Raw genomic sequence first — 12,313 nt, forward strand, 5'->3', positions numbered from 1 at the left:
AGGGAGAGCTAGATTTGGAGGCTTCCAAGCCAGGAAGGAGCCCCCAAACTATGCTGCAGAGCTAGTCTGATGAAGGTGGCGCTGCCCATGGCAGCATGCACCCCCCATATCAGCCGCACTTGGAAGCTGGACGCTGACCTGGAGCCCCTGCCTTGGCTGCCTCTATTGCCAACACCCCCACCCAGAATGGAGAAAAGAGAAGAAGAAAGGAGTGACAATAAATAATGAACACAGCAGGGGCACCTGGATGGCTCAGTCTGTTGAGCGTCAGACTCTTGATTTCCACTCAGGTCATGATCTCAGGGCCATGAGATCAAGCCCCGAGACAGGCTCTGTGCTGGGCGTGGAGCCTGATTAAAATTCTCTCTCTCTCCCTCTCCTTCTGCCCCTCCCCGCCACCCCCCACCCCACTCACGCATGCACACACTCTCTCTCAAAAAAAAAAATGAACATGGTATAAGATGAAAAGAGTAAAATCAAGGGTATTACACTAAATGTGAACAGAACAAATTCTTCCATGCTATTTCCAAGAAAAACTCTTAAAAAAAAAAAAAGGAAACAGATTGAAAATAAAAGGGTTAAACAAAGATACCAGGCAAATCAAAATTTAAGAAGAAAGCAATAGTGACACTATCATACAAGGTACATTTTAATGAATCAAACAGGTTAAAGAGGGACTTAGCATAATGGCACAAAGGAACAATGAAAGAATAAAATAATCATAAACTTGTATGTGCCAAACAACGTAGCAGCCAAATACATATGTAAAGGGAAAATGATTGGAAACTGACTCAGGCCTGCCATGTAATCCTGTTCCCCCCTTTGCCACTTTTTTAGTCTCTCTTGAAGCTAGGAGTGGCCAGTTAGGACCAATCAAATGTAAGAAAATATCTACTAGGAGAGCTCTCTGGTTTTGTTTTTGCCAGGCAAGTAGGGTCTCATTGCCCTGTCCCTCCCTTGTTTTTCCTGCCTGTGAGTGGGAGAGAACATGTGGCAGTTATTTTGCAACCATAAGATGATGCACATGAGGACAAAGAGCCAACATGTTGAGGATAATGAAGCAAAAAGCCAGAAAAAGCATGAGTCTCCAATAACATTGTTAAGCCACTGAAATAATATCTACCCTAGAAATACCTACCTCCAATCTCCCTTTTATTTTTTTTTTTTTTTAAAGATTTTATTTATTTATTTGAGAGAGAGAGAATGAGAGACAGAGAGCATGAAAGGGAGGAGAGTCAGAGGGAGAAGCAGACTCCCCGCTGAGCAGGGAGCCCGATGTGGGACTCGATCCCGGGACTCCAGGATCATGACCTGAGCCGAAGGCAGTCGCTTAACCAACTGAGCCACCCAGGCGCCCCTCCAATCTCCCTTTTAAATAAGATAATAAATATCTGCATCATTTAAGTCATTGTTAGTCAAATATTTTGTTATTTATAGCTGAATGAGCCCTAAGTGATGTAATTTCAAACTCACATCTAGAGAACACAGCAAAAGCTATACTCAGAAGGACACCTGGCTGGCTCAGTTGGTAGACAGAACATGCAAGTCTTGATCTCAGGGTTATGAGCTCAAGCCCATGTTGGGACTAGAGTTTACCTAAAAAAAAAAAAAAAAAAAAAAAATTGACTAAGTGGCTTGACTTAAGGGCTGTTTAGAAAAAGTGGCTTTGGCGTGCATGGGTGGCTCAGTTGGTTAAGCATCTGACTTTTGGTTTCAGCTCATGTCATGATCTCATGGGTTGTGGGATTGAGCCCTGCATCGGGCTCCATGCTCAGCAGGGAGTCTGCTTGAAGATTCTCTCCCTCTGCCCCTCCCCCACTCTCTCTTGCTCTCTAAAATAAATATATCTTTTTTAAAAAGTGGCTTTAAAATAAAAGCTATACTCAGAAAAAAAGAATAGACTGAATTTTTTCATTACCAAAAAATATAGTAATTTACTACCCATTTTAAGAAATTAGAAAAAGCAATCACAGACCTGTACCACTGAAATAAATAATACATTATATCTTAATTAAAAAAAAAAGAAATTAGAAAAAGCAATGAAAGAAACCAGAGATAGGAAATTAATAAAGATCAAAGGTGAAGTTAATTAGAATATTTTAAATGGTAGGAAGGACAAATAAATCCAAAAATCTGTTCCTTGAAAAGACCAAGGAAGTAGATAAATCCAGAAAGAACCCAATAAAAGAATAAAGACAACAAAAATATACAAGATAAAGTATGAGGAAAGAAATATAACTCTGATATAAAAAAAGACTAGAAAAATTATAAGAGAATATTTCATGTGAATTTATAGAAACAAATTTGAAAAACTTGAGGAAATTAATAATTTCCTGGCCAAAAAAAAAAATTAACAAAACTGACCCAAGAAATCAAAGACTTCTATAGACCTATTCTCATGGAGGAAATTGGAAAGATAATTAAAGATCTACTACTAAAAAAAAAAAAAAAAAAAGACAAAAAATAAAAAAAAAGGACCAATTGTATTCAAAAATCTTTTTATCACACTTCTAAAGAATATATAATTTCAGTGTTAATAAGAGATTACAAGTTATAGGAAAATTTCTCCCAATTCATGTTGTAAAGAAACAGCCTTAATACAAAAACTGATAAAGATAATACCCCAAAACAAAGAACACTAAATTCCCCAAGTCAATATCACTTATGAATATAGATGCAAAAATTATAAATCAGATATTCACAAATCTGGTTGGCTTGGTCGGTGGAATGTGCAACTCTTGATCTTGGGGTTGTGAGTTCAAGCCCCACGTTGGGTGGAGAGATTACTTAAAAAATAAAATATTTTTTTAAAGATTTTATTTAGGGGCCCCTGAGTGGCTCAGTCAGTTAAGCAGCTCACTCTTGATTTCGGCTCTGGTCGTGATCTCAGGATCCTGGGATTATGACCTGAGCCAAAGGCAGACGCTTAACCTACTGAGCCACCCAGGCGCCCCAAAAATAAGTTAAAAAAAAAAACAACTACAAATAGAATCAACAGCACATTAAGAGATTAATAATATATTACAACCATATAAGGTGTACCTCAAAAATGCAAGTATAGTTATTATATCAGGAAATAGACCAACATGATCCATTACATGACCAATTAAAGAAGAAAAATTATGTGGTATCATATCAATAAACGCTGAACAGAACTTCATAGGATTCGGCCATCATTAAAATACTAAGCAAAAATAAAAATAAAAATAATAAAAATAAATGAAAGATTTTTATAGAAAAGACAGCAAGAATATTACTATAAATGGTAAAACATTCAAACCATTTCAATTAAATTGGGACATGACAGGGAGGGCGCCTATCACCATTTATTCCACATTGTCTTAGAGTTCTAATGAGCGCAATAAGACAAAGAAATTCCATAATTAGTGTGAACATTGGAAAAAACATACATTTTCTGTTGTTGATGATTTGACACCCTCCAAACCCCAGAGACTCCAGTTTGGGGGCGGGGGGGAAAGAGTAAATAAGACAGCTGAATACAGCATAAATACATAAAACCTTTTTCTCTAGATTAACAACAATCATCTAAAAATGGAAAAGGGGGAAAATATTACACTTAAGATAGCAATAAAAAGTATTAAATCTAATTCATAGAAAAATCAGTTGTACAACGAACGATCTGAGAAGGAAATTAAAAAAGCAATCCCATTTGGAGTGCCTGGTGGCACAGTCGGTTAAGCGTCCAACTCTTGATTTCGGCTCAGGTCATGATTTCAGGGTCATGAGATGGAGCCCCACGTCAGGCTCCTTGCTCAGCAGGGAATCTGCTTGAGATTCTCTCTCCCTCTCCCTCTTCTCCTCTCTCTCCCTCAAATAAATAAATAAATAAATAAGAAATAATCCCATGTAATCAAAAAGAAAAAAATACTTAGGACTAAACTTAACCAAGCAGGTATAAGGCCTATAAATGGCCAATTACAAAACATTGCTGAACGAAATCAAGGACAAAAATACCCAGAAAGATGTCTCATGTTCATGGCTTGGAAAACTTAATATTGTTAAAATGTCCACAGCACCCAAGGTGATCTACAAATTCAGTGAAATCCCCATCAAAATCTTAATATCCTTTTTTTGCAGAAACGGGAAAAACCATCCTAAAATTCGTATGAAATCTTAAGAGACCTCCAATTGCCATGCAAACTTAGAAAATACAGAAGTTTGGAGGAAGATGCCAAGTTTCCAAAATTAAAATCTGTATGACAAAGGAAAACTTAACAGTCCCCAATGCCACAAATAAATATTGCAAATTAAAAAAAAAAAAAAAAAGAGAGAGAGAGAGACCAAGCCTAATGATGGAAGATTTCAGTTTAAATCTCCTTCGAGTGCGCCTCTCAGTAAGGAAATCCGTCTAGATGACTCAGATCCTGCACTCTCAACGGGCCTGAAATATTCTGTCCGTTTGGCCTGTTATTTAAGATGTCTGGAGGGGTCAAAAGAATCCATCATACCAGACTTGTAATTGCCATCTAGGTTTTAAGGAACTGTAATTAATCACATTAATAATAATGTTTAAATATTCAAGGAAATTGATTTCCAGAGTTCTATTACTTTCATAAATTGTTCAATGCACTAAGTACCAATACAGTTGAGTGCTGCCCTCCAGGCACAGAAACCTCCTGGATGTTAAAGATAAAACATGTATTAGTTAAATTGAGACTACCTGAAAGTAACTGGAAGCCCCCAAAGCAGGGGCTGAAACTAGCCGGGAGCGGGGGCCTCTGAGGATGGTCTGTTCACCTCCAAGCTCCTAGGTCTCCGTTCACTTCCTCTGCCATGTGAAGGCGCCCCCTGGGTTTGTGCAGAACGGCAGCCCCGGATGGACACTTACCTCAAACAGAAAAAATCCAGATATAAGCTGCAGAGCGAGGATGACCCAGGCTGCTTCCAGCTTTCCACTCTTGTTCTCGGGATGTGTGGGGTCTTTGTCCTCGTGGCCCCAAAAGGTAGTGCAGTCACAATGTCGGTGTTCTGTCAGCCAGGATGGGGAAGTGGAGAAGAAAGGGGCAAAGGACCCAGCTGGCTGTCTCCTAGGAAGGGCCCCAGAAGCTGCCATTTGGCCTTTATCGTCACATTCCATTGACCAAGACTTAGTCATTTGGCCACATCTGGCAGCAAAGGACTCTGGGAAATGTAACCTTTATGTGGGATGGTCATTTAACTTGGGGAAAGTCAGGGGTTATACACTGACCAAAAAAGAGAATACATAGAGTGGGACAATTAGTCTCTGCCACGTAAGTGAGAAAGTATCTAAAAATAAATGTGAAATGTGTGTGCGCTAAGTGGGATAGCATCCCCTCCGAAATGCGTGTCCTTTTCCAGAACCTCAGAATGTGATCTTATTTGGAAATAGGGTCGTTGCAGATGTAATTATTTTAAGATGAGGTCACACTGCAGTAGGGTGGGCTTTTAATCGAATACAACCCGTGTCCTTATGAGAAGAGGGGAGACCCAGACACAGACTTGCAGGGAGAAGGGCCTGGGAAGAGCGAAGGAGAGTTTGGACCTACAAGCCAGGGAGTGCCAAGGATTGCCAGCAACACCGGAAAGGGAAAGGCACCACCTAGAGAAGAGACAAGAAAGATCCTCCCCTAGAGCCTTCAGGGAAAGCGCAGCCTGTGGGCACCTTGATGTCAGACTTCTAGCCTCCAGAACCACAGAATAAATTTTTGCTGCTTGAAGAAATTCAGTTTGTGGTACTTTGTCATGGCGCCCTGGAAATGAACACAATGTATACAGAAAGAGCGTTCTTATTAACTGATGATCCCCGATTTACAAGTATTTATGTGTGGTTAGTGGGGGGATTACTATTCTCAACTGTCACAAAAATTATGGAATGCATAGAAAAGGCCTAAGAAGAAAGATGTATACTTTATGAATATAGTTTAAAAATGTGAATAAAGGGGGCGCCTGGGTGGCTCAGTTGGTTAAGCGACTGCCTTCGGCTCAGGTCATGATCCTGGAGTCCCGGGATCGAGTCCCGCATCGGGCTCCCTGCTCGGCAGGGAGCCTGCTTCTCCCTCTGACCCTCCCCCACTCATGCTCTCTGTCTCTCATTCTCTCTCTAAAATAAATAAATAAAATCTTTAAAAAAAATAAAAATAAAAAAAAAATGTGAATAAAGGACATAAAAATAGAAGTTATATGAAGTGAGGAAAAATTTAATATCCTTACAGAAAATATTCTTTTTTTCTTTTCCTTCTACAAATTCACAGCCATCTTAACCAAAATTTCCTTTGAATTTGTTTCCATAATTTGGCCTGTCAGTTTTAATCTCAATATGAAAAGAGAAAATCTGCAAGAATAGCCAAGAGAATTCTGAAAAAGAATAACAATGTTGGGAGGGAAGAGAGATTGCCCTACGAAGTATTTTAAAACTTTAAGAATATTGAATATTAAACATACCCTAAAGCTAGAGTAGTTGAACTAGCTTACAAGGGCTCCCACTAGCCAAATCTGAGAAATTCTGAGCATTTAAGTAAATAATGATATAATGAACTATAGCCCATTGAATGAAATAGGGAGACCATGAATCCATACTAATATAAATATATAACTACATTGAAAATGTGATGAAGAGGGACGCCTGGGTGGCTCAGTCGGTTAAGCGTCTGCCTTCGGCTCAGGTCATGATCCCGGGGTCCAGGGATGGAGCCCCGCATCGTCTCCCTGCTCAGCGGGAAGCCTGCTTCTCCCTCTGCCTCTGCGTGCTGCTCCCTCTGCTTGTGCTCTTTCTGTCAAATAATAAAACCTTTAAAAAAAATGTGATGAAGAATGGGGGATAGTTACATAGTTTCAAATGATCTCTTCCAGAAAATAGTTCTTCATTCCGACAGGAAAAGGAGTAACTAGTGGACACCACCCTAATCAAATGATCCAAGAGGACATGATGAGCAATGGGGCAAACAGACATCGTGTGCTAGGTCTTGGGGTACCGTGAGAACACAGCATCACCTTGGTGATGTCCCTGCTGAAGATGCATGACCTGCATCTAATCATGAGGAAGCATTGGGTGAGCCCCAATTCGCCGGCAGACTGCCAATGGCTCCCTCGCCTATCGTTGGTCATTTAGCGCCCCTAGCGGTGGGGAGCGGCATTTCGCAGGGTCGTTGGGTCAGTAGCTTCCTCTCTTCCCAAATGAATGAAGGTTCTGTTAGCAGGAAGACAAGTTGGGTATTGGTGGTTAAGTGTTATGGGCTGAACTGTGTCCCCTGCAAAATTCCCTTTTTTTTTTTTTAAGTAGGCTCCACGCCCAGTGTGGGGCTTGAACTCACGACCCTGAGATCAAGTTCAAGAGTCACAGGCTCTACCCACTGAGCCAGCCAGGCACTGCACCCCACCCCACCCCCTTGCAAAGTTCCTGTGCTGAAGTCCCAACTACCAGGACCTCAGAATGTGACTGCATTTAGAGACAGAGCCTTTACGGAGGGGTTGAAGTTAAATGATGTCATAGGGGTGCACCCTAATCCAGTAGGATTAGTGTCCTTATAAGAAGAGGAGATTACCGGGGCTCCTGGATGGCTCAGTGGGTTAAGCATCTGCCTTTGGCTCAGGTCATGATCCCCGGGTCCTGGGCTCGATCTCCCTGCTCAGTGGGGAGCCTGTTTCTCCCTCCCTGTCTGCCCACTTGTGCTCTCTCTTTCGCTCTCTCAAATAAATAAATAAAATCTTAAAAAAAAAAAAAAGAAGAGGAGGAGGAATTAGAATACAGACACACATGGAAGGAAGACTAGGTGAGGACACAAGGAAAGGTGGCCATCCGCAAGCCAAGGAGCAAGGCCTCAGAAGAAACAACCCCACCAGCACCTTCATCTCGGCCTTCCAGCCTCCAGGACTGCAAGAGAATTTGTGTGTTCTTGAAGCCCACCAATTAGTTCTGGCAGCCTTGGCACGCTACACAGTAAGTACCGGCGTCAGCCGCAGCGAGGTGCTGGCTGGGGGAAGACAGGACTGGGAGAGTCCACGCACCCAGGCCCTTCTTCAGCAAGAAGTTGGTACAAAGCTGAGGACGGGGTGGAGGTGGGGTTCACGGCTGTTGGAACTGCTGTCTTCCCTCTTCCCTGCTATGTTCCTTGACCCTGATGTCCCCATCAGAAGCACTGGGGGTGGCCCCCACCGTAGGAGCCTACCTGGTGAGTCATTTCTGGGGAGCTCCTGTCCCAGCTGACTACTCTGTTCACATATCATAAGGCCCTAGACGAACAGGTCACAACACCCAGAGCGAGGGGTGTTCTCGATGTCTGAGAAATTTGACTCTGTCGCCTGGAGGCCAGCCATCCCTGCCTTCACCTGTCCTTCTAGATGTGCTCTTTACCTTCTGCCTGCGTGTTCTGTTCCCTCTGCTACTCTGCCCTCGGCCACCATTACACCTTCTGGAAATTCCTCAACCTTTGTCATGTGCTGAATGCCCACCCCCCTTCCAGGTTTCCAGTCCTGCTATCCATATTTCTCATTTTAGTTTTCATTGTGCTGATTGGTTGCTTAGTTGTCATTTTATGGGATTTTAGGAAGGAGGAGAGGTAAAGGCTCAGCTCAGCTTTGCCAACTTGAACCAGAAATGCAGGCGGTGTTGGCTGGATGGTTAGATAGATAGAAGAATAAACGGGAAAGTGCATGAAGAGCCGAGCAGATGAACATTCACTCTTCCTCATGGGCAAAGTGCAGCACAGCCCAGTAACTGAGGGCTGGCAGGTGGCTGGCTCCAGGGTCAGGCTGACCTCTGGCTTGGTCATTCAACCAGAATCTTGCCCTGCCCTTCTTGGCCTCCCCAAGACTCCCTGGGCCACATCGCTTCCTCGGCAAGACTCCTTCCTGTCTGGGGTGGGCCCAGTCCGCATCCCACCCACACCCTCCCAAGGTCTGAATGCACCCAGTGTGGAGAGAGGCTGAAGAAACCACTGGAAGCCATTGGCTGAGGGCAGGAGAGTTGAGACTTTCAGGAAAGAGCACCAGAGTGCAGGGCTGGTGGGATCACACCAGGCTCAGACGCCATCTGATTCCTTCTAAGAAGGGGGGTCCAGGAGCCAACTGAAGGCCCTGTTGTGCAATGCAGGGGTGTGTGCAGTCCTGGGGCCTGGCTGTTTCTTCCCCTTTCCCCTCAGATTTGCAAGGACAGTTGGGAGACTTTGGAAAGACAGGAGGGCTGCAGGCTGCCCCAGCAGAGTCCCAGCAAGGGCGGCCTCCCTCTCTGTCCCCCACCATCTGTGGAGGTGATCCTCCTCTCACTTCTCCACCGTAGCTGGTTCCCCACGCAGCCTCTCCAGTGCTGGACCCTCCTTCCCTCCCGACCAGGGTCCAGCTTCCGCCCCCTCTGGCTCCCCAGCTCCTCCGACCCCGGGTGGGACCTCCCTTGCCCTCTGCACAAACACAGCTCATAAGTACAAGAGAGTCGACGCCCTGGGCAATCTGGATGCTGAGGGATAGGAGCCTGTGGGTAAGCATGGTCCTTCTGGGGGAGGCTTTTGAATGCTTCTCAGAAAGTCTACATGGACTCAAGCTCCTGTTGCCCACAGCATCAACCTCAATGGCCCCCAGCCCTCATTCTTGCTTACTAGGACCACCTCCCAAATAAAGTGCCCGCACCCAAGCCTAGTCTCAGACTCCACTCTCATGGACACGGTAGCAGTTCACTGGGGCCACTCCAACAAAGGGGGGGTCAGGTGGCTAAAAACAATAGAAAAATGTTTACTCATGGCTCTGGAGGCTGGAAGTCCGTGGTCAAGGTGTTGACAAGGTTGGTTCCTTGAGGCTGTGAGGGAAGGATCTGTTCCAGGCCTCTCTCACTGGCTTGGAGACAGCTGTCCCGTCCCCATGTCCTTCACATTGTCTTCCCTCTATGTCTGTCTCTGGGCCCCAAATGTCCCCTTTTATAAGGACATCAGTCACATTGGATCAGGGCTCATCCTCTGACCTTATTTTCACTTCATTATCTCTGTAAAGAACCTGCTTCCAAATAAAGTCATATTCTGAGGTACTGGAGGTTAGGGATCGAGTATATGAATTTAGGGAGGCAGGGGGAGGCGGGGATACAACAGAACCCATGGCAGAGGACACACTGGGGTGGTGTGGGCTCAGTGGGAAAGTCTGAAGAAAGAAAACGGCAGTCAGTTCAGCTGCTATCAATCCAGGGTATGCTGGGGACGCCAGAGAGCTTCTCGTAGGTTTTTGTTTGGGAAAATAGAGTTATTTCATATATATATATACATATATATATATATATATATATATGTATATATATACATATACATAATTTTTTTTCACATTTTACATATGACAGAGTTTCAAGACCCCTGACCTCGCACAGCCACGGGGCACATCACGCGGACCACTGGGCCTGATATTTAACCGTGAGAGGTGCAGAGGCCACATGCTGCCTGGACAGGCCTCTTACGCCAAGCTGGGGACCCTGACAGGGAAGGAACAGAAGCCTAAGCCCTGGGATGAAAACATTTGGGAGAAGGGGTCTGAGAAGTCTTCTGACCCCTGAGGCTGGCAGGGGAAGCCCATCACCCTGACTAGGGAAGGCAGGACCCTCGCCCGGTGACCATGTGAAGGCCCCGCCTGAGGCAGATGGGCCTCCAGATTACACTTTTCCTTCTCAAGATTCACCTCCGCCTCCTTTCCTGATCCCGGCATGGACCAAGCAGGGAAGCACTCTCTCGGCCCAGCAGGAAATCACTAACCTGCCCCGAGATTACGAGAGCCACTGACGTGCCCGAGCCAGAATGAGGGGTGCACACGTGGGGCTGGCTTGGGGGCTCGCGGACTGAGTGGGGCGATGAACGGCCCAGGAGGAGGTGTCGATGCGAGAGCACCCCCCACGAGTCGGGAGTTACCCGACTGACCAGGACACCTGCCGGACCCGCTTGAGAGGCCCCCCCGCCGACTCTCCCTCCTCTCCCCAAAGATCTCAATTATGCATGGAATCGGTATTTTCACACACCCTTTGGTGTGTGTGTGGCATACAGCTCAACATCTGCACCAAATTTGGGGTGGGGGGGGGCTCATCGGCCTCTGAGGTGACCACAACAGATGCTGAGACCGTCTTGGCACAGTTTGGAGGAAGGGCCCGAAGGCTCAGGTTGGTGGACATTTGGGATGGATTTCTTACGTGTGACCATGTTCTCCTGAAGGGGGCGCACTGTATCTCAGATTTGTGCCCGTCGGAGAGCACTCAGCATAGAGAAGATCTCACGTCGGACACAGGGTGACAGTCAGCCTCTGTCCTTGCCACCGGTACCTGCACAACAAACCCACCCGTGGAACGACCACAGTGGATGACGCGAGGTGACGCGTGGCCTAACGGCTTGGGCTTCCTTTCGCAAAGCTGCTCCCACAGCTCGTTCCCATAGCTGATGAACGGCGCATCTGTCGGAGGCGGGCGCTGAGGTCGGCCCTCGATAGAGCATCATCCCTCAGGGAGAGCAGCCGGGCCCTTCCCGGCGAGCTGATTACGCTGGATTCCTTTCCTGCTGGAGAAGTGGGCAGCTCAAGCTTACCAGACTGGGACACTGACCCGCAATAAGCTTTGTCTGCTCTGCCCACACCACCTGGCCCTTCACCGCCATTGTCACCCTGCGGAGTCGGGCCATTGTCCTCCAGGACCTAGTGTACGTGCCGAACCAATGGCACTGCGTCCGGGGAGAGCCGCGGGGCGGGCGCCACACTGGCCCTCCTCACCCCTGCAGTTTAGACCCTGGCCCTAGTCTCCAGCGGAGGGAACGCTCCCACCAGGGGACAGTGGAAGGAACTCCTCAGAAGCCCCCACTGCCAACTAGTCCCTTGGGCAAAAACAGTGGTCACTTAATTGATGTGGTTAACTGGCCTCGAAGACCCGAGACACCAGGGTTGCTGCTCCACGCTGCGGGCACAGGCGTCGCTGACGTCCCTCCTGGGGCCCCACGGCAATCATAAACGGGCACTTGCAGCAGATGCAGCTGATCTGACAAAGACGAGTCAGCGAGGGCGCAGACTCCTCCCGGGTGAGAGGCTGGGTCGCCCCATCAGGCAAACAGCCTGGACCGGTGGGCACCGGGGCCGAGCGAGGGGCGGAGGAGGGAGACGAGGAGCGTCCGTGACAGGCTTGGGGCCAGCTGCAGCACTGAGGACTCTCAGTGTCAAGTCTTTGTTTAGAGATTATACCTGGCCACCTCTTTGGAGACTCCGTGAAAGAGCGAGTCTGTACGGAGAACGCACAAAGGGGAGCGGAGTGCAAGGGCTGGGTGGTGTCAGACGCCATCAGTGGTCCCCAGGGCACTCATGTCTTGGCCGCGGCTCTGTTTCAGCTGAGGCTGGG

The sequence above is a fragment of the Phoca vitulina genome, unplaced genomic scaffold (genome assembly GCF_004348235.1).
Source record: "Phoca vitulina isolate PV1807 unplaced genomic scaffold, GSC_HSeal_1.0 scaffold19, whole genome shotgun sequence".
NCBI classification, from domain to species: Eukaryota; Metazoa; Chordata; class Mammalia; order Carnivora; family Phocidae; genus Phoca; species Phoca vitulina.